General features: G+C 43.7%; 1 protein-coding gene across 3 annotated transcripts in view; it reads right to left on the bottom strand.

Annotated features, from left to right (window-relative positions):
• Chrm3 (cholinergic receptor muscarinic 3) overlaps positions 1–23,882 on the bottom strand; it is a 452,846-nt gene that overhangs the window by 12,290 nt on the left and 416,674 nt on the right. The window lies entirely within an intron of this gene.

The following is a 23,882-nucleotide window of genomic DNA, read 5'->3' on the forward strand; positions in this document are numbered from 1 at the left end:
CTTAAATTTGATATGTAAACATTGAAGATGGGGGTTTTTACCACTGAAAACACTATCTGTGGAAATGAGAAAAGAGAAATTTGTGAGAACCAAAATAAAATAATAATAAAATGTATATTTTGGCAGCGCTGGTGCCATTAAATATTAGAAAACAATGACCTCTTGTTTTGAGTTTCCTGTATCAACTGGAAACCAGAGCTCATACGAGTGTGAATTCTGACCCTCTGGGACTCAGCACAAAGCAGCGAGGAAGAAAGTTGAGCCAGCCAAACAAATAAACAAAAAACCAAAACACAGGAGGGATAAGACTGAAGAAAATTAAATACCAAAAGTGTGAAATCAATACAAATAGATTTACTCAGGCCGAAAAAGAAGAAATTCTAACATAAGGAAACAGAAAGTCGTAACTGCCCATAGAATTCCGAGGTTTGGTGCCGAGAATTAGCCTCAGAAGTCTCCATCACATTGCAAATGTTCCGACTGACCGACGCACGACTTGCTCCCTGGGCTGCGCACAAGCTTTCTGCCATGATGAATGTGTTCGTATAATACACTCCTTCCCCCTCTGAGTTCCATCAGTGCCAGGCACACAGCATGTGGCTCTACATGTCACAAGAGGGTCGGGGGGGGGGGGGTGGGGGGAGCTTCAGACCTAGCCACACCGGTACAAGCTGGCTGTGTGCTTCTGCTCCCTGCTTGGGTAGCTTCACCTTCTGAGGCTCACCCTTCACTCTCCCAGGACCGTGCATGTAAAGCAGAGAATTCAGTGGCTTAGACGTCATGAAATCTCTGTCAAATGTTGTTATAGACTTTATCTTCATTACTATTATTCTTATTTTAAGTTACATCTTTTTTTTTAAAAACAACTTATTTAAAAGTTTTTTTTTATTTTATTTTACATACCAACTGCAGTTCCCCCTCCCTCTTCTCCTCCTGTTCCCACTTTCCCCCCACCCAACCCCCCATCCACTCCTTGGAAAGGGTAAGACCTCACCTGGGGTGTCAACAAAGTCAGGCATATCAAGTTGAGGCAGGGCCAAGCCCCTTTAAGTTACATCTTATTTGTTTGATTTTTTAAAAATAATTAATATATTTTTTTATTTTTGCATAGTTGATTATCACCATTTTGTAAAAGTAATTTCCAAAAATGTATTGTTTGCTATTGGGAAAAGACACCACAGCTATGCATATTTGAATACTGTGTACAGTTCTTTAAACTAATGTATAAATACCTTTCACAGAAATTTATGTATGTAGAAAACAATGTCTTTAAAATAAAAAAAAGTTTAGAAAACCAATAACGTTTTGAAACATAGTAGAATTTAGGATCTTTGTGGATTTAATATGACGTTAAGAGACTGGCTGACCTTTAGCGTGGATGGAAGCGTAGTGAAAATGATGATCTGGCTATACTTCACAAGCTCCAGCTCAAAGCTAAGTTTTTACTGATGGGTAGGGATAAAAGCTCTTTTCTGGTTAGGAGCTGCTTCATGGGCTATAACTAATCAAAGTTCATTGTTTCTGAAACACAGACAATTACCTTACAAACACACAACCCCCCCCCCACACCACACACATGGACACAGAGACAGGGAAACACAAACAGCACATATACAGACAAAGCGACACAGACACACGCATACACACACCATACACTAAAATAATTTAAACATTTTTAAAGTTTTAAAACATAAAGGCTTATACTTAGTAATACTGAAGTATTGTAGTTACTATCTTTCACTCAGACAACACAGCATCAGCCTTTAGACAAATGGTGTTTTCATGTTTTCTAGATGGTTTTTATTTCTTGTTTCTAATCATTTATCATAGATACATTAGAATTCACATTAGAATGCGACCCAGAGAGTAAATGTAGTTTAGCAGTAACACTAATTCTGTTTACTAATTTTTGAACTTATATGGACTCCTCAGCTTTTTAATTATTCATTCAAAACATCACTTTTTGGTTTATTATGACACTGTTTATTCTCTATTTGTTTTTTTGAGACAAGGGTTTCTGGTTGTCCTGTAACTAACTCTGTCCTAAAACCAGGCTGTCCTAGAACTCACAAAGATCAGAAGATCAGTCTGTCTCGGCCCCCCAGCCCTGGGATCAAACACATGTGGCACCACACCCGGCACTGTTTACTATCTTAAGAGAAATAGCCAGGTGGTAGTGGTGCAGGCCTTTAATCCCAGAACTTGGGAGGTAGAGGCAGGTGGATCTCTTTAAGTTTAAGGCAAGTCTAGTCAAAAAGAGATAGTTTCAGGACAGGCACCAAAGCTATTCAGAGAAACTTTTTCATAAAATTTACATGCATACATACATGCATACCCACACGTGTGTGGGTATGCATGTATGTATGCATGTAAAATCCCTGAGTTTTGCATATGCCAATAGCTTTTATTAGAGTTCTTGTTATTAGTGCCTTGTATGATTAATATCCAGGTTATCATGTTTGATTTTTTTTTTTAATGCTTTGTGTGTATGTGTGTGTGTGCTCACTCACAGGCGTGCTTGCCCATGTATGTGCATATGGAGGCCAGGATGTCAGGTGCTTTTTGTCCACCAGTCTCTACTTTTTTTAAAATTTTATTTCTAAAGACAGTGCCTTTCACTGAAATAGCTTGCTATTTCATCTAGACTGCCTAACCAGTAACCTCCAGTGATCCCCCAGGCTCCTTCCAGCCGCAGGACAGTTGTAGGGTTGCAGGAGTGTCCAGCCATGCTTGGTTTTAACAAGAGCACTGGGGCTCTGAACTCAGGTCCTTATGCTGGTGCGGCCAATGTTCCTCGTCACTGATGCACCTTTCCAGCCCCCAGAGACGATGTCTTGATGAGATACTGCAGACAATTCACACACTGCAGGAGAGAGGCTAATCTTCTATGGAGGAGTTGAATTTTACTTTTTGCAATTGGTAACTTGTAGATTGAAATGATTTTAAAACCGAGTGGTGGTGGCGCACACCTTTAATCCCAGCAATTGGGAGGCAGAGGCAGGTGGATCTCTGTAGTTCAAGGCCGGCTTGGTCTTTAGAGTTCCAGGACAGCCAAGGCTACATACATACTCTGTCTCAACGCCCCCGCCCCCACAAGTTTTTAAAGTCCTTTCCATGTCAGATTCGGTGTGTTATATTACATTAGATTGCACTTTCACATGACATGCTCTTTATTGCCTTGTTAGATTTCTGACTGTATAGCATTACCCTGCTATAATAATAATCAATATTGCCCACCATACAGTAAGTGTTTCCATATGACACTCCGTATATGTTACCTAAATTCTTTGAACTAAAGTCTTATATCTCTGGAATGCAGCATTTTACGTATGAGGACACAAAAAGGTTCGAAAGGCATAAGAGGCAGCTTGCCTAAGACATCTTTGGCTGGCTAAAGAGCAGTGGTTGCATGTGGGCTGTGAATATCGGATTCTGAAACTTCACTAAAACTCTCTCCATGAATGGGTTAAGGAGGCCCACCCCTAACTGGGACCCCCACTCCAAACTCCTCTCCAGCCCTGTGGGCAGCTGATGGCAGCTGAGGGGAGGGAAGGGCAGCTTTAGTCTTGGGGTCCATAGCAGATTGCCCATGCTCCAGAGGATGGCGCCCATGTGTACATGAGCAGCCCTAATTGGCCTCAGTGGGCCATAAAGGGGGGGTGGGGGAAAGAAAAGAGACAGGAATCTGGGAAGGGCATGTGGAGGGGTCTGTGAGAAGGATGGGAAGGGGTTGGAGGGGTTGCAGATGGCCAATATGATCTTAACACATTGCATTTGTGTATAAAATTACAGAATACTTAAAAATAAACAAAACCCCAAACCTCTCTCCACCCCTTTTAAATCCCTTCAACCGACAGGACTCTGGGTTCTCTTGTAGTCATTAGCCACCTGATTGCTTCCACCTTTGTCTACTCCTAGCTCTCGCTCACTACTGATCTGGCTTTTCCTTCTGATGACAGAACCAGCAATGGTGTCGCAAGAGAATTCAGAGAGAATGGCCCTCCCCGAATTCCTTTAATTCTTCTTTTAAAGATTATAACTATAAACACAAATGAATCGCACAGACGAGCCTTGCACTATTTTCATGCAAACATGTACTGTGCACCGAGCATGTCTATTGCTACTTCTGTTCGTGTTTGAGTTTAAACTCCTGGCAGCAAGCATTACCTGTTGTTGCAACCCTGCCCCATCTCTGTGCTCCTGGCTCTTGGGCCAGTCTGCAGTTTAAAACTGCTTATGCTCCTGTTGGGGGCATGAGTATAAGCTCAGCTCTTCCCAACTAGGAGTGGTCACTCAAGACCAGCTGGATAAAACACGAACCCTTAGAAACCCTGAACAAATGAGTGGGCCAGGTTAGAGCCAGCGGTTCGCTGTGGCTATGACAAAGGGCGCTGTTCTGCATCACGGGCCAAGCCTGGTTGAATCAATCAGTGTGCACAGGCCAATGGTTGCACTCAAGACTGAATGGAAAAGAATTCTCTGACCTGGCTATATAAGGAAGCAGTGTTAATATGGTGGCTCCTCTTCCCTTGGTCCTGAAAAATCAGCAAACCTAAATGTGGGAAACTATTGAGATTTAGGGAAGTGAAGTAGTACATTCCCTGGGCATTTTGGTGATGATATTGATAAATGCGTCAGAATTAATGGCAGGCTATAGATGTCTGCTATAGCCGGTCTATTTCTCCCTGTAATTCCCATTGACAGTGTGCCTCCATTGACAATCTAGAACTTCATTTCAAGTGTTCCTTTCAACCATGAAAGGTCTCCCTTCTTTTCTTCTCTCTCCTGTTTCTCCTGAATCCTTGGTCATGTATCACAGGCCAGCCTCAAACTTACCATGTAGCCAAGAATAGTTTTGAACTCCTGATCTCTCTACCTCCATCTCCTAAATATTCAGATTACAGGTGTTCTCCACCATGCCCAGCTAAAACACAGATTTTTCAATAAAAGGCTTTTAAGTAAAATTTGTATTTCAAAATATTCCCACCAGGGGTAGATACAGACTTCGTGAAGACTGACGCTTATGTAATTTTGCTGTCTGCTCTGTTAAGAAAATGCACACAAAAATTATGAATATGAAATGTCATCACTCTCTTCTCTCTCAGGAACCCTTGTGAGGGGACATGAAATTTTAGCTTTATTACCTGAACAGTGCATTTTCTCTCAAGTTCCGATACAAATCTAGATGATCTAGTTATTGTTAAGAGATGGAAAGTTTGAAAAACTTTGTGTGTATAACAAAGAAGCTGAGAGTACTCGAGTTCCTGAACTGGAGGTCCTGAAATTCTTTTCCAAAACATCTCAACAGATGCAAATAACATTCTGGATCTTCTAATGCTGTGAGGGGTGTGTAATGAATTCCCATGAATTAGGTTGCTCAAGGCTTCATTAGCTTTTAAAATGGTTTGGGAACCCACAGTTCCAACTGTATGCATCAAATTTCATATTCAACCAAGACAGAGGTAAGAGGAAAAAGGAGAGTGGGTTCTCTTTGCTGGCAAGCTGTCATCACTGGGAAGGACCTGGCTGTAATTAAGGGAGCACTAATGAACACTGTCACATAAGTAGTTGTGAAATGGGACAAAGGGACAAATCAGTACCGGTAAATAACATGAGCAGGATTAGTTTTTCTAACAGTGATAACGAATAGGAAGAGGTAACTGAGAAAATACCTTGTGTCAGGGGAGTGCTTCTGGAAGGTTGCTGTTTGTATCTGGCGCTAGGTAACTCAAGCCAACACTAGTCAGGTTTCATGGAACGTCATTAGCATATCCAGCTGCAGGTATCTACGCTGACTCCCAAAGAAAGGATAGGTTCAACCAACCTAAAATACTTTATTAGAGACCTGGTGGTAAATGCTAGTGGAATTCTCATGTGATAAGCAATCTGCAAGTCAGGCGTATGTGAGTGGATGGGTGGGAATTGAAAGGACTGCTTACAGTTGCACAGTTTATTTAAAGAAACCTCTGGCCAGATGTTATATAGTCTATGACCACTGAATGAAGAAGGTGCATAGATGACATTCAAACTAATTCCAGAAAATATTTAAGTCAGATATGATAATGGAGGCAGGAGAGGCAATGCTGGGAAATGATTTCCATGGAAACATCTATTTTTTTTTCTTCCCTATGATATTTTAAATTAGAATACATATCCACTAGGGCTGGAGGAATCTACCCCAAAGTAATATGGCCTCTAGTATGTCTTTTTTTCCAATGGTGGTGACACTTTCTGCTGGCCAGCTCTGGCTCCAGATTTGGTTTTGTGCTGAGCACAACGTTAGCCTTTTCTTCTCTTGTCACAGCAAGCTCTGGCTGTGGGTCTACAAGTCAAAGCCTGGGTTCTGCTTCAGGAACCAGGAACCATTCCCGTCTTCTTTGCTGTCTCAAACATATCACCGCCATGTGACTTTCAGTGTCTTGAAATATTGATAACACGTTGTAAAAAATGAGGAGGTCAGCTTCCATGATTAAATGTTCTAACGGAATTTGGTTGGTCACTTAAGAAACAGTGATGAGAGCATTTGGGAAGATCATTGAGGACATCTTCATTAACAGCCCCCTCTCGACAAGCTAGTGAAGAATCAGGAAGGGGGTTGTTGCTATTAGACAGATCGAATGAGGGGAGTGACCTAGGAAGGAAAGTTAACTCAGTGAACTTGGATTAGTTCCTTATTTAGTGGAGTCCTTGTCTCCTTCCAAAATGACTTCCATGAGGGAGCTGATGATTCCCTGTGGGGCCCTTAAGGAAAAGCCAGTGTAGGTGAGTTTAGAGAGGATTAATGCCCTCTTCACCATACACAGGAAGCCCTGTGGAAGTGTGCTCCATGTTCGAGTAAAGCAGAATATCTTGTTGTAGTGCTTTTTGCAGAAAGTCATTGTTTGGGACCAGAGTGATCATCAAACAATCTTATCATGCGCTACTAAAAATATATACTTATTTAGAAAAAAATCCATGACGTGATATCATTTGCAAGGTAGAAGGATGACCCAGACAGTCACCTTTAAACCAACAGATTAACTCAATCACTTTACCTTGACTCAGAAGAGTGGTGTCTGGATTATCCAGTATCAATTATTATCAAGGGGTTACTTTTCAGATATGTGATTTTGGGCACCACAGTATAGACTTTTATTCAAAATTCTGGGGATGGAAACAGGCCATTTGTGTTTGAAGAAGTCTTCTATCCATCTCATCCAGATACACTCATATCCTGGACAGCTTGGAGGCAGTGTAGGGGATCAATTCTTTGTTTCTTTGAAAGTCCCTGTTAGAATTTCTCCCATGCTCCTTACAAGTTATCCTCAGGCATTCTCTCTAGTCATCCCCCAAGTCCAGTTCCCACCAGTCAAATTCTGAACAGGCAATCAAAATATTAGGTGGTCAATAGAAAGTAGGAATCAGAAACAATAACAGAGTTCAGCAAGTCATGCCAAGTCCATCGGAGACTCAGCATTGGCTTTGCTTTTCGTTCTACCACTTAAGGATGCTCCATGCATCCTTTATTAGAATTTGGAATCCTGAGATTTGGAGGAGTATATTAAATTGACATATATAATAGTGGGTCTCATTATGAAATTTTCATACATGTATATAATGTATTTGGATTATATTTACTCCCATTATTCTCTTGTATCCACCACTCACTCTTGCTGATTTCCTTCTTTTTAACTAACCTCCTTCTGGGTTCATGTTTTGTGTGTGTGTGTGTGTGTGTACATATGCAAGTTCATGTGTATGAATGTGTGTGTGACTCATGAGCTTCATTAGGACTGTTTACAGGAACATGTGAACCTTACCACTGAAGAAAATCTTTCTCCATCAACAGTTATATGTGTATTTATTTATTTTCTCATGATTGTGGCAGTCACAAGTTCAAAATCAAAGCATTCCCAGGATCATGCTTCCTCCAAAAACTCTAGGAGGGTTTCCAGTCTGCCTGTTCTGTTTCCAGTGGTCTGACCACATCAATCCAGTCCCGCCTCTCCAAAGACACTGTCTCTCTCCCTTCTTTGTGTGTTTCTGATAGAGACACTTGCCATTGGGTTTAGGACCATCATGGATAATCCAGGATAATCTGGTCTCAAGCTCCTTTATTTGATTACATGTGCAGAATCTTTTTGCAATATGGTTTTAGGATGAAGGGTTGGAATATCAACCCACTACAGTCAATATAACAAAAAATACAGATGTGTTGGTTTTTAGATAATAGAACTTTGCCATAAGTGCATGCCTGTTGATGTAGTTTATCTTTTCATATGATAAATACATTTCCTTTAGAACTGTAGGTAAGGGCCTTTTTCTTTTTAAAAAATTAAAATTAGGAATGTTTAAAAAAGACATACACTTTCAATTACTCCCCCCCCAACTCCTAAAAGACAAAAAGATTGAGGTGGGGCTGCTTACACCGATGTAAAATGTAAGTGACAGAAAAACAGATTGCAATTGGTTAACTTATTCATATGCTTAAACAGGAATTAATTTGTTGTGTGTAATTTGTTGAGCCTAATGGTTGAACATGCATCCAGAGCTGGACTCCATGGGCAAATACACATGATAGTTCTGTGCTTTGGGTTGAGTTATTTCATCTCTGCCTGCTTTAGTTTCTTCACCCATAAAATATGGAGAAAGAAGACTATGTAAATGTAAAGCCGATGGAATGAAAAGGATTAAGGTGGCTGTTAAGATGCCCAGCTCACAGCATGCGAATGGCATTTGCTTAAATACACATTAAAAACATGCTGACCTCTGTGAACACTTGGGATGATCCAGACAAATAAAACACTGCATTCTGTTAGATAAGAAAAAGTTTAACAGCCCACTCAAACCAGTGGACTTAACTGTGATGCTGCTAACAAAATCATCAAGGCGCAGAGCTGGTGAAGTGTGGGTAAATAGTACGTGGGGCTATTTCATATCATTCTAGACAAAGATGACTCTGCAATGAAGTGATATTTGACTCAGGGATTAAAGGGGAAAGAAGTGGCATCAGATCTCCCGGGGGAGAAATTTGTCTGAATAAACTAGATTGCATCGTATTTCACGGGCATGAATTCAGGAGTAAAGGCCTCGTGCTGTCGATACTTTGAGGGGCTGGTGCTCTTTATATATTTCAACAGAACCTAGTCTGTGGGGTGGAAACATGCAGGAAAATCTGATGGTGAAGACTACCCTCACATAGGGAATGACTTGCACCTGTGTTTCCTAACCTACTAGACTAACCTGACTGCAAAAGGAGTCCCAGAGCTGAGGAGTCCCAAAATAAATCGAATATGGGGCTCTTTTTCAGTTCTCCACAGATTTATTGAGCATCTACTTTATGTTCTGCATTGGGAGCCACAGAGTGCATGTTTTCTGTCACATGCAGAATCCAGAGTTTTGGGGAAAGAAATTTGAAAGTAAAAGGAGGGCTTATTTGAACAGTAAGGGGAGTAGCACAAGAGAGATGGAGAAACAGGAGAGGGTGAAAATAATGGAAGTCTAGGGCACACAAGGGTGGGAAAATGAAACCATTATTTTGAACATTGAATATTTGCTTAAGAAATGAACTTAAAAATCTTGTGTGTTTTTGATCTGTGGTAGGTTGAATCTGAGAGCGCTAATCCCAGGGACTCAGAGGACTGACCAGCTCAGAGTCTGAGGCACACAGAATACCCTACACGTGCCAAATGATCAGTGTTACCCCCAGAGGAACTCTTCATTCAAAGCCAGATAAAAATGACACGGCAAATAGCAGTCGCTTGCAGGCTGAAGCAGCTGCCACTCATTAGCATACGAAGTGGGGCGAGCAGTTATCTGTTCCTGGTAGGCTGCAGTGCTCTCGTGGGTAAAGTGAGGACACAGAAGGACATGGGCGCTTCTCCAGCTGTAATTCTGCAGAACTGGGAGTCTCCGAATTCCCAAACTGCACTTGGCTGCCTGTCTTAATTTTCCAGCTCCCTGATCACCTGTTGGCATGAGGTCAGTCCCTTTCAGCCCCCTATGTCCACATGTCTAGGATAATACAAATGACCCAGTTCTTCTTAGTCCTTCTAGGAAAAGCAATCCATGGGGCTGGGGAGATGGCTTGGTGGGTAAATGTGATTGCCATGCAAGCCTGACAAGTAAAGAACTGATGATGGAAGGACAGAACCGACTCCTGGAAACCGTTCCCGGCCTTCATGCATGTTCTGTGGCATGGACACACCTGAGTGCGTGCATGGGCATACACGTGTGTGCACACAATAAAGGTTAAAAAAGAGAAGTGGTTAGAATTCTAGTGTAAAACTTGACCTTAAACAGCTCACTTGAAATAGTTACTCAAAGGGCAAAGGAAGCAGATGGTTGTGTGTGAGTTCCAAGCTAGTGGGCTGGGAACCCTGAGGAACTTAAAGTAAATGCCGGAGATGGTTTCAGATTAGGAAACTGGTCCAAGTTTGACTGAAGAGATGTGCGAGCCAATGATGGATTATCTGATGACCTGGGTTTTCAGTGGATGAAGCCTCAATCATTTGGTCATTTATTTCTATTTCTCTGACCATTTCTTTCCCCTCTTACTTCTTCTCATTAGATGGATCAGTGGCAGGTTTAGCAGTGGCACTGTCTCTTCTGGTCCTGGGGTATGGAGCAAGCTTTCATTCAGCACTCACTAGGGTCCTTATTGCTGAGTGCCTTGGGCTCTCCCTTCTCAGGGGCCAGCCAGAATTTCCCCATTCTCTTCCATTGAACCCAAAAGACTGCAGTGCAGACAAATAGCACCAGACAGATGTTTGAAACTGTCCATGGTCCTCAAAAATCGATAGTGCTCTAAGGATGCTCAGTTGAAGCTATAACTGGGGAGGGGAGGTCTTTCCAGGATACAGAGTTCTGAGGCAGGGAGCAGTGCTGAGTGTGGAGGGAAATGAGGTGGACTGGCTTTACTCTGGGCCCACCAGAACATCTTAAGAGGACAGGAGGGTCGGAAGAAAGGCACTGGTCTCTTCCTCCTCTCCTCCTTCATTAATCCTGGGATTTTCACCTACAGCACTCCAGGGCTGAGCCTTCTCACCGCTGAGGACAGACCTGTGTCCTGTGCTTGGCTCAACCAATTCACAGTGGAACTTCATTCGTAATTTAACAATCCCTGGCTTCCTTGCCTGGGGGAATTTCAAATCAAATAAAGATGCCTGACAGAGTCCCAGATAGTTCAGCAAATAGAAACAATGCAAAGGTGGTTTCTATGATGGCACAGGGCTAATATTGGTCAAACCTGGACAGGGCTGGTTTTGGAGACCTCATGATGTTCCAGGCAGTGCTGCCAGGTGGACTGGCTGTACCGGACCCACCTAGAGCTAGTTAGAGACGTGTATTCTGTGCACTGGACCTGCTCAACCCAAAGATCTGAGGGTGTTTGTCGGGCGTAGGTGTTGTAAGCAATTCTGTGCTCTCAGTGCACAAGTGTTTGGGAACTTTTAGGATAAAGGAATCTGGTTTCATTCCCTGTGTGTTCCCTCTACATATGCCACTCCCTCCATCTCACCATTCCCTCTTCATCTTTCATGGCTATCTGAGCAAGCCCACGAGGTGCTACTGGTACCCTCATGTGGCAATGAGGCACAGACCTGCACTTGAATGGACTAATCCACCGGCTTTCTGAGTTCCTGTGACTGAGGCTGGTCCTCTGCATCCCCTTCTCCCATCCCTCATGTCTGACAAGCATTCCGACAGAGTTGTGGTATAGATATAAGTGAATTATATACATGTTTGCATATCTAGATACATAAGTATGTGCATACATGGGACATTTTATAGGGGCTAGGGAGACAGGCCAGTTGGTAAAAATTTTCTCTGCAAGCATGAGGACCTGAGATTGATTCTCAGAACCCATGCCAAAAAGTTTGGAATCCCAGTGCTGGGGAAGTAGAGGCAGGTGTGTGGCTCCCTGACCAGCCAGTGTGGGCTAATTAGTGAATCTCAGATACCAGTTAGAGACCCTGTGTCAACAAGACAAGGAAGACAACTTTTGAGGAATAACCCTGAAGATAATCTCTGTTCTCCACATGTACACACTTGTACACATACACTCCACATGAATCTGTACTAGCACACGCATGAGCATATACATGCATATATGAAGTATTATATATATTATATATAATACTATATGTATATATTATACATACTTATTAATGAAAAGATATCTGTATCTACTGAACATCAAAAAGAATCATCATTTATTAATTTTTCTTGAAAAAAATCTGGATTTCTGTAGCACAATTAATAAAAACCCAGAGATACCTATTGGTGTTCAACCTGAAGATCAGAGAAGCAAAGCAGCCAAGCCACTAGAGAGCTTTTTCTTTCATGAAATCTTCAGACTGAAAGAGAGTGAGTTCCTGTCTCATTCTGCCTTATATTCCTCTCTAGTGCTGGGATTAAAGGCATACACCACCACTGCCTGCCCTCTATGGCTAACTAGTGTGGCTGCTGGGGTTAAAGGTATGTGCCACCACTGCCTGGTCTGTATGGCTGACTAGTGTGGGTGCTTTTCACTGACCTTCAGACAAGTTTTATTTATTAAAACACAGATAATATACCACTATAGTTTTTTTTTTCCTGCTCATGGAAGGAGGCATGAAGTAGCCAGTCGATCTCTGGGTTTGAATTTTTGGTATGATGTTAAGAAATTCAGTTTGTGCTACTTAGCCCCAATCTATTGAGCAGTAAAATGGAGACAGCTCACTCTTCTGCAGAAATTTGGGAAGTCAGAAGCAGATCTGCCACACACCAGGCGTTAACAGCTGAGCAGATGCCTTTATTCACCAGTTAGAGTTTATTTACTGTAGAGTTGAAAGCAATTAATTGTATTCTTCTTGAAAATGGGACAGTGGCACCCCTGAACTCTGCAGCTTACTGTAGAATCCAAAAGAAAAGTACTTTTGTGCTTCAAAATCTAAAGGTGTTTATTATGTACCGGAGAAGAGACCATGCTAGAATCTGTAACTAGGACCTGGATTTATCTGTTGAGTGTCTTTTATAGATTAAGACTGCAAGTTAGGACAGTGACTTTTGGTGTTTGTGTTTCAGAGAGAGGAAGAAAGAGCCAACGAGATCCCTGGCAATTTCAACTAAATGTGCTTCGCTTTTAGCAACCCTTTTAATGCAGAAAATTCTCAGATATTTTACACTTGCTCCCCATGTTAAGATGCCAACTGCGCCGCACAGAAGGGGACAACAAAATGGCATTTATGTCTTCTCCTGAGGGCTGTTCAATAAGCAGATGACTTCTTGCAAATGCTCCTGCTTGTGAAGGCTCTTTGATGAGCCTTAAAGTAAAGCAGACAAAAGCCAGGGTGTTGTGGTGAGCACCATGCAGACCCGAGGGAGCTAACTGTATACCAACAATGATTAAACAATGCTGACCACCACAAAGATCCCTCTGGCTTTCTGGGCTCGCCGTTGACGCCCACTTTGATGGCACCTGGACAAACTGCTCAGTACTGGTCTATAGCACTCTCTTTTGCAGGATGCACATTTGAGATTGGAAGTAGTGGTCAGATGGCTTAGTGGAGACTCCTCCCACGCAGAGAAGAGATGGAACGATGCCTGGCATCTGCCCCACAGGCTTATAGAAGGAGCAGGGAGCAGAAGGGAGGCAGAGAGACACAGGGACACACACACACACAGTCAGAGAGGGAGAGAGAGAGAGAGACAAAGACAGGGAGAGGGATTTGGAGAGGAGATCTAGGTTTGGCCAAGACACAGTCCTATTGGTCCAAATGGCTTCACACATTCCAGTCAGGGCCCTCGACAATCTGGCCCTGTATTTTCTGAGCTACCCGGCGAGCACACCAACAGTTCCCTCACACTACCCTGCTTGGCTTTTGAAAGTGATGCCCACATGAGCTGTGGGTGGTGGTGTATCAATGATACATGCTATCAATAGTTTATCATTTAGAAATAGGATAAAAATGAAGGGTAGGTGTCCCTCATCTCCTAGTCATGTGATGAGATCACTAAAAAGGAAGCTGGATATTCAACCGATTCTACCAAGGAGCAAGGACTGCTAAGAGCCGAGCAGATTCACCGTTCTTCAGTTCAGTTTTAAGGAATGAACAAAAGTGAAGGGATTCGGCCTGTTTCCCTGGAAGGGGTAAGAACTCAGCTTTGTTGTGTGTGTGCGCTCGAGAATGTGTGTGTGTGTGCGTGTGTGTGTGTGTGTGTGCGTGTGTGTGTGTGTGTGCATGGGTACAGGTGCATTGTTCATAAGCCATTCTCAAAGATGGGGCAATAATAAGTGCTCTGATCTGAAGACAGGGAGCAGTTAAAGGTAAATTACTTTCCTTTAACTCATCTGACAGTGTCTAGCAAGAAGCTGCATAATCAAAGTGCTATGCAGAGAATGTTGACCACCCCATATAATTTTGACCAGTGGTCACTCATATTTTTCAACAGCATGCATCAGAAATAAAAATAACAAGACCAACACTTTGGCATGATAGACACAAGCCAATGATGTCTGCATAAAATTGCTTCAGACCTCGTTCGCCATCCTGGCCAATAAGAGACTGGGACAGTTAGCTTTTTCTACAATTCTACAGAACAGGGGTTGGCTATGGACCAAATCCAGCACGAAACTTTATTTTGTTTCTCAACTACCAGCTAGTTGAGAGTGTCTTTTATGTCTTTAAATGGTTGAGAGTAAAAAAAAAAAAAAAAAAGAAGAGGATCTTAAGATCCACGTCACATTTGTGAAAGTCCATCTTGACTGCCCGTGCACAGAGTTTCTCAGGACACAGGAAGCCCATGTGTTTGGATGTTTACTGTGGTCGTTTTCTCACTGAAACACAGTTAAATCCTATCCAAGACAAGATGATGGCATATCCTAAAATACTTCCTCTCTTGCCTTTTGCAGAAAATGTTGGCCAGACCTTTACTGCAGACTGCTCAGTTTTCTGCTATAAGATACATTGGTCCTGATGGGCCAGAGTCACAGCCACGGCATTAGTGTCCTCACTGCCTCATGACACACAATCTTCTTTACAAAGGGGTCGTGAAAATATATTGGTCAAGTGATGGGATTGTCCACCACTGCCTTTTGAGCATTTCTACCCTTAGGTGTTTGCTGAACCAGGGCATTATGTACATAAATGTGTGTGTGTAAATGAAAGCATACATAAAAATACATCTAAAAGTAAACTAAAAGTGTAAGCAGTTATGCAAATGACTCTTACACAGAGTAAAGTTCTTACTAAGTTCAAAACCAATTCCATTGTGTAGTATTGGAAACTTGGGAAGCCCCCTTGCCTTCTGAGACTCAGTTTCCTCAGCTATAAAATGGGATAAAACATAACTCTTTCAGTTCCCGTGAGCATAAACTAAGAGGAAGATTATAAAATGCTTAGTCTTGGGGCTTTAAACATATGGCAGTCCTCACGAATGAAGAGTTGGAGCAGTTCCCAGAAATGTCCAAGGGGAGAGGTGTGGACCCTGATCCTGGGCTCAGGCACCGTAAAAAGAGCTGGAGGAGAGGGAGGGTCTGGGTAGGGATCAGAAGAACTAATTACTAGATGTGAGAGGAAAGCTGGGGGGCTGGAGGTTCAGGGCACCTGTAGAGAGGTAGGCAAGCCCGGGAGGAGTGTGCAAGGGGCTGGAGGTTCTTCTGTGGGGCAGTAAGAAGACTAGAGAGGCACGGAGAGAGTAACCTGCGCACTCCCCCGCCCTCCTGCCTTAAGAAACTTCAGTGTCATCTGAAAACAACTCAGATCTGTTAAAGGGCTGCCAAGAAGGAGTGCTTTTGCCCAGCGGAATTTAGGAAACTTCCCTTCTCATGGTTATGTTTCAAGTGGGTCTTACCTTCTGCACCATTCTAACTTGTGTGTGTATATGTGTGTGTGTGCATATGCATACTCATGCATGGGTGCACATGTGTGTGTGTGTGTACATATGTGTGCATGCATGTAGAGTCCAGAGGTCACTCTCAGGAGTCATTTTTCAGGAGCCATCTATCTTTGCTTTTCAGGGTCTCTCACTAGGACCTGAAACTCACAGCTTAGGCTAGGCTGGCTGGGATCCTCGTGTCTCTGCGACCCGGCGCTGGCATTATAAGGACATATGAACATGCTTGGCATGCTTTGGAGGGGCTGCTGGTGTTCAGACTCAGGTCCCCATGCTTCTGCAGCAAGTGCTTTCCCATCTGTCTGTCCAGCTCCCACCATATCATCACCGTGCCAGCGACTGCAGTCAAGATTTGCACAGCCCCTGGACAGCCGTCCCTGCCTAGTCATTCCTGCATAGGAGCACGCCATAGCTATGTTCAGCGAAGAGGCATCTCCTAGTCCTTGTTGTGTATAAATTTTAGAAAGGAAAAAAAATGAACTGGAGAGCTGCTCTGCAAAACTTTAAAAGCTTTAAAAACTTGAAAGCGGAACAAGAGGAACTTTGTGGAAAACAGGGTTTTGTGCAGGTGGCTTTGTGCTCTGAGGGACTCAGAGCCTGCTGATATTTGAGGTCTGCTCATGACATCTATCACAGCATGTAGATTACTTAAAAAAAATAAGCATGAGGCTAAAAATACCCCACAGTCTAGCCTGACTGCAGGCTGTCAGAATGTTATATTCTGATTTTTACACTGCCTGCTGATATTTGGACGTTTTCACAAGTGTACTGTTTACCATTATTCTGTTTTTCTTTATGGAAGTTGATTGCAGATGAATACGGCTCGAGGAAGGCTGCCTCAAGACAGGATCTGCGCTGCGTCCCACCATCCCTCAGCTGCTCTGAATAAGTCATCCTGCCTTTGACGCTCATCTGTGGAGCTGATTTTGGTTTTGGGCTGTCTTACCCACGGAGGGAGCAGATGTCCCGCTTTTCATGGGACATGAAAAGTGCCGGTTCCTGACTCTGTCATGCTCTTATGCCTGTTGCTTGTATTATTAGTGTCGTGATCAGTGACAGAGCATCGGGGTTATAGGTCACCACTGACACATGCTTGTTTGCCAATGAAAATGGGGCCTTGAGGGTCCCAAGAGAGAATTTAAATTTGTTAGAACTTTGGACTCACACACAAAAAAATGATTATTTAGAAGGCTCTGTGCAGCTACACGTGAGACTCATACTGATCTGTTGCTTAACGAACGGTTTCAGATCAGGGATGCCAAGGATACTAGGGTCACCTTTATGATAAGCCTCCATGGATCTCAGAGTCACCAGCAGCTGGAGAAGACCTGAGCTCTGGTCACTCTACCAGGTTCTATCAGAACAATGACTCACTGTCCCATCCATCCCCTGCCTCTGTGTGCGTGTGTGCGTGTGTGTGTGCTCATGCTTGCATCAACTTAAATTCCTTATGATGTCTTCTTCCTTGTTTTCTTAAGGCAGAGGTCTTTCATATTTAGCTGGAACTTGCTGATTTAGATAGAGTAGCTGGATAGTAAGCCTCAAGGATTTCCCGTCTCTGCCTCCCAGGCACTGGGCTTGCAGGCGCATGCCACTGTGCCTGGCTTTATGTGGACGCTGGAGATCTTAGGTCCTTGTGCTTGTGCAGCAAACACAGGCTGAGCCATTTCCCCAGCCTCATATATTATCATCTATTTTCAGAATTCAGCCAACTCAATGGTCTAGATTGATTAGCTAGAAATAGAGAGAGTGGGTATAGGTATGGGCATAGTTTGACCCAAGACTTTCTTTTATTCTTAGATCTAGTTAACATTCATCAGGCATTTCACATATCTGGACAATCATTGGAAACATCTGTTTAATGTTTTGAGGCAAGGAGACCCCTTTGTAGGTTAAGGTACTGATACAACTCAAAGGCAGCAATGGTGATCCAGGATCCCATTTAGGTTTAATAGTTTATGAGTCACAAGGTAACAGGGCACAGTATGAAGGATCTGACCAAAGGGAAGGTCAGGAGAAGAAGAAACAGGTGTGGCTTCTGATTCGAGTCCCCTACAGTGCCACACGTGAGCTGTTGTAAGACGCAAGGGCAACAGAGTCATCCTACAGCTATGGTGGCTCCCAGGCAGCCCGCAGTCTTTTGATCTAAGAACCCATCTTCATATGATACATTCTATTCTTAAATAAATACCATCATCACACTAACTTGTCACTCTTCTTGGCCATCTCCCTCAACAGGAAATTTGTAGAGATTCCACAGTCTTAACTTAGCACAAGTCACAGGGGACCCTTTTGAAGACGGGTACGGGGTTCGTCTGGGTCAAGCACAAGTACCCTAAATCAGACGGCAGCCACCACAGAAGTGTGGGGCTAGAAACACAAAACCAAGCACCTCTGTAGGTTTTTTATTTTATTTTTTTATAAATTCCCCATTCACTTGAAATAAATCTTGCTTGAGGTGTGCCTTGGGCGAAAAAGAATGAATGCCATTTGAGGCAAAATGAGGATAAACAGCCTGGCACCTGCGAGCACTTTCTTAACACAACTGTGGGAGTATATGAAAAGCAGGATCTTGGGGGCAGCTTTGCTTTAGAGCTTAGAGGAAGGCGGCTGGCAGGCTGGCGAGCTATGCTAGAGGCACAATCACAGGACAGACGAGTGAATGCCCAGGACAGAAGAGAAGAGGCTCTTTCCCTCCCACAGTATCAGTACAAGGGGTTTTGTGGTTGTTGTTTTTGTTTTGAAAAGAAAAAAAAAAAACCCAAATACCTGACCATCAAGCAAGCAATAGAAGCTGCCACACTGTGAAGTTGCTCACCTCTGAGACTGTACCACCCTGGGTGCTGACCCGTTTTGTGTGTTTGGATGGTTCATCTGTCCAGCCCTCCCAGGAAGGGATGGTGTCGTATGTCTGGCACATGGCTAGCACTCAACAAACAGTATTAATCCTTGCCATATGACCTGTGTGAAGGCCTGCCCAAGAAAGTAGCAGACAGGGCTTCATCTGTCCTGCCTGCAGGGTATTTTCGACTTAGGTGAATGACCATAACCTACCTGGAAAGCTGCCAACTTCTTGCCTCTTACCTTTCAAACGTATAACTATAGGGCCACATGACCCTGGGGAGATGAAACTTCTTGACGTGCTTCCTCCTCAGGTCCACTCACAAGTGTTCATTCTTTCTCTTTTGATAATAAACTCCTTGTGCGCCGAGACTGTGCCATTTACCCATTAGGATCTTGAGGGCCATGGCAAAAAAAATGAACCTCAACTTACACATGTCTAAGTACCCAGGATAACCAACTACTGTTATCTGGAGAATGGCTCCTAAGCATGAAAGAAACCTATTAGGAATCCCAAGTACCTGGGCTGGACAGATGGCTCGGCTGGCAAAGTGCTTGCTGTGTGTGTAAGCATGCGGCCCTGAGTTTGGATCCCCAAAACCCACCTGAAAAAGCTGGATATACTGCCTACAATTCCAGTGATGGGCGGGGATGGAATTGCTTACAGTTTTCTGGCTAGGCAGCCTACCTGAATTGGTGAGCTCTAGTTCATTGGGAGACCCTGTCTCAGTCTCAGAAAATAAAAAGATGACTCTAACTGAGGAAGCTGTCCAGTGTTGACTGTGGGCCTCCTCCACATGCCCCCCTCCCCACCTCCAAGGGTTTGCTCTGAAGAGAAGGCCTGTATCCTGGGCCTTAGACTAAGAGCTGGAAATCACTTCAAGTTCTTGTTGACTGCATAGATTCTGTTCTCTTTTCCACTATGTGAAATTGCTGGCACTCAAAACCATCAAAGAGCAAATGGCCTATTTACAATAACACACCAAACACCCAAGGAGAAGAGGAGGAGGAAGAGGAATGAAGAAATTTAGACAAACCCTTCTAAGAAGGCGTCCCTGAGCTGGTGAAGAAATAAGCAAATGGAGAGGTAATAGTGAACTGTAACAAAGTACTGAAAGAGGTTCAGATTACAAGCTTTGGGACTTGGGGGGTGGGGTGCTGGGGTCGGAGGCATGCTCCTTTGGAAGGTTTGACTCCAGTATAGGCCAAGCATTGAGGCTCCTCCAGTGGCTGATTCTGCAGGTCCTCGTAAAGAAAAGCCTTACTAAGGAAGCTGTGGGCCCAGGGCTAAGTGGATTTAGTGCACAACTTGAGGGCCTCATTGTTCTCAAGGCTGGCAAGACTGGTTCTTTTCTAAAACAGTCAGGCTAAAGTACGAAGTGGTAGAGAATTCTTGGCTTGTTTTCTGACATGGCCCTGGGTCTCTGTGGACTCTAAATCTTTATTCCGTCTTCTTCATAGGTCTGCCTACACTTTCTGTTAATCTCCTATTGTACTTTCTCGTGCACACTACTGCATGTACTACCCTGGGGCATCCCCTCCCCCTCTGCTATGTCATGGGGTGGTAGCTCATAGATGTTCCCATGTAGCCCTGTTTCAGGGTCTGTGCTGCAGGTCAGGCCAGACTGAGCCTCAACTCAACTTTATTCAGCTCCTGAGAGAACCTCTGAATGTGGGCCTATAAATCCTTTCCTTTCCTTAGGAGTCCTTCATTCCCCGAGACTTGGCTACAAGGGAATTTTTTTTTACAGGGCTTGTAAAGTTATTTCACGTGAGATAGGCCCACCCTCTCTCACTCCCTGCTCCCACATCTGGATGCTTGATTCTGTCCCTGTTCCCCATTGTGATCTGTGGGTTCCCCTTTAAATAAAGAACCCCTTATCATACCCGATTCAGAGCTAGTGTGGGATTACTTCATCTTGCATGTTCCCCTTCATCTAGTGCCCAATGTGGGGTCAAGTACAGCAGAGAATCACCCTGCTGTGGTCCTTAGTGGCCATTGCAACCATACCATGTGCAATGTTTAGTGAAAGCCATAAGCTGAGCATGCTCAGTTGTGCTAGCAATACTACCATACAGTAGCATCCTAGTTTAAGGTCATGGGAGGCTGCTGCCATAGGCCCCCTTGTTCGCTGAAAGCACCCAAGGTCGTTGGTAAATAACTCAACATCTTTCCTATACAACATTCCTTTCCTGTGAACTACTTCAGAGGTTCACATTTTGTATTTCTTTGCCATTCTCAAGTCCTGTGGGGGGAAAGTAATTACATGTTTGGAGCCTATGGGCAGGTTTCTTGCTGAGCTCTGTTTTCCTCCTTAGCTTGTCCAAGGGGATGGAGGATGTCAGCCTCCCACAAAGCTGTGTTAAATGTCAGAGAGGAAACTGGTGCCCCACGGCTTCTGAGCACCGGGGTCTTGACAGTTAGCCAATCAATCTAAGTGTACTTTTAAAGATAGAAGGACGTTAGACTAGGGGATTGTGCATTGTCGTCAGGTCCTGGCACCTTGCTGCTGACAGAGATGCATGATGGCCTTGAGCCTTCTCCATCTGTGGTCTTTTTCCTGCCGTGTACGGACCATGCCGGTGACCCTTTCAGCATTCCTTAGAGAATATTTTCCTCCTCACGGATATATTTCTGAATCTCACTGTCTGATTCAGGATTGTGGAAGACGCAGAGCTTAGCTTTATATACACACGTTTGCTGTCTTCAGCACTACCTACATCTAAAAATAATCTTCCCTGGGCTTGGTATCAGGGAACAGCCATGCATTTTTTTTGTGTATTCTATCGCTCTGTGTGGTCTTAATCAATGTCCTTTCATGCTTTGGGTGTCTCCTGGGAGCTATGACATTTGAGCTCTGGGCTAGAAGAGATGGGCCTTTGGGCACTTCTGTTTGGAGGAAGCAGAAGGAGACACCTTGTGCCAAGGTTGAGGGCATTGCCATGAGTCAGCTGCATGCAGGCTTTATTATTATTCACTGACTGGATATCGACTAAGCTGTGTTCATGGAGAACACTAACGTTTCCTGTGTAAAATGAGCGAGCAGTTTTTCTGTTTTGAATGTGAAATTAGTTACTTTATGTTAAATATTTTGCCACAAGGAAGAGAATGGTAACTAACACAGCAGAGGAATGTATACAACTATATATTGTACTACTGTTGACTCTACTAACACATTAAATAAAATATCCCAAGTCAGGGCTTACTAATCCCGGTGTATAATAAATAATATTTACCTTCACTTTTTTTAAAGAAACTTATTTCTTTTTTGAGACAGGGTTTTCCTGTGTAGCGTAGTCTTGGATGTCCTTGAACTCTCTTTGTAGACTAGGCTGGCCTTGAACTCAGCGATCCACCTGCCTCTGCCTCCTTGCAAGTGCTTGGATTAAAGATGTATGTTACCATTGCCTGACAATATTTACCTTTTAAAATAGAGTAAGGATGTTTGAAAAAGTCATAGATATATATTTTTTGAGACAGGGTTTCTCTGTGTAATAGCCCTAACTGTCCTGGAACTTGCTCTGTAGACCAGGCTGGCCTTGAACTCATAAAGATATACCTGTCTCTGCCTCACAAGTGCTGGGATTAAAGGTGTGCACCACCACCACCAAGAATAGGTATCATTTTTTTATGTACCTAAAATTGTACAAAGAATAGATATAACTATGCTTATTTGTAGAAGTATATATATATTTATCTATAAACATATATTTATATATGCATATATTAAAGAAAACTATGCCACTTGGACTGACAATGCTTCCCCCACAAGGACCACAATAGTAACAAAAACCCTGATAACTAGGCATGAAAAATTCCCTTTGGAGTTGTTCATCATGGAAGCCCAGGAGACTCGCCAACAACATAGGCTACTGTTGCTGCCCCAGTTGCCCCTCAGAGTTTGAAGAAGACACCATGTACTTCACACACAGGGCTCGGAGGGTTTAGCTGGATCTGACTCAAAAGCCTCTTCCCCGAAGATCTGCTAGGTGGAGACGCTGCCAGGGGAGAAGAGTAACCAATAGTCCTGCAAAGCTGTGACACCCATAAACCACAACAATGACCAGCACACACATAGGTGTATTCTCTCTGTTTCAGATAAGATAAAGACTTGTCCAGCCGGGCAGTGGTGGCGCATGCCGCCTTTAATCCCAGCACTTGGGAGGCAGAGGCAGGCGGATCTCTGTGAGTTCGAGGCCAGCCTGGTCTACAAGAGCTAGTTCCAGGACAGGAACCAAAAAGCTACGGAGAAACCCTGTCTCGAAAATCCTAAAAAAAAAAAAAAAGACTTGTCCAAACTTGAGCATAGGATGCCACACACAGGAACCAAATGCCAGTCTCTATGCTTCTCAAGCACATTCCTGCTTCTTTAATTCATGCCAGCAGATTGAGGTGCAGAATAAAAAGAGGGATGGAGACAATTTATCTAACCAGGTTAGATAATCACCCTCACAGCCATATCACTGCCCAAGACCAGACTGTGTTCCATTGGTTCGGAATCAACCACGCCTGTTGGTAGACATTTGACATTTGTATTCTTACTTCAGACGTTCGGTATGACCTTGGAACTTATTGCTTGTTCATGGCTTATGTAGGCATTTCTGAACAATTAGGCTGTATTAATTTGTTGAAAACAGCTAACTGGGTGCAATGAAATCTTTCACCATATATGCACACCAAAGAAAGAATAAAATAGATAAACCTAACAGACTGACATGATTTGGGGTGTGTGTGTGTGTGTATGTGCATCAGAGAGAGAGAGAGAGGGAGAGAGAGAGGGAGAGGGAGACGGGGAGAGAGAGAGAGAGAGAGAGAGAGAGAGAGAGAGAGAGAGAGATTTCCACCATAGCAGTTTAAAGGGAACTACCATTTCTGCACCTAAGCACACGAGGCCTGAGCTGTCTTTCCGTCAGCTGCCTTTCTAACTACTCTTCTTTCCGTCTCCCACCTCCTAGACTGGAAAATTCTAGGGAGAAAGGCCAGGGGAGAGAAGTTCCACTGGCGAGGAGGGAACAAGCCTGATGTCACCTCAGTAGGCCACACAGGTCCTCTGCTGAGGGGATCCTTCCTCTGGGCTTCGAGGTTCACGCGTGCTTCTCCATTCTCCCCATCCTTGTTTTGCCCCCACAGCCTTCTTACCACATGGCGCACCGTATGCTGCTGATTACATGACCCCCCCCCCCCA

Source organism: Chionomys nivalis, chromosome 13 (genome assembly GCF_950005125.1).
Source record: "Chionomys nivalis chromosome 13, mChiNiv1.1, whole genome shotgun sequence".
NCBI classification, from domain to species: domain Eukaryota; kingdom Metazoa; phylum Chordata; class Mammalia; order Rodentia; family Cricetidae; genus Chionomys; species Chionomys nivalis.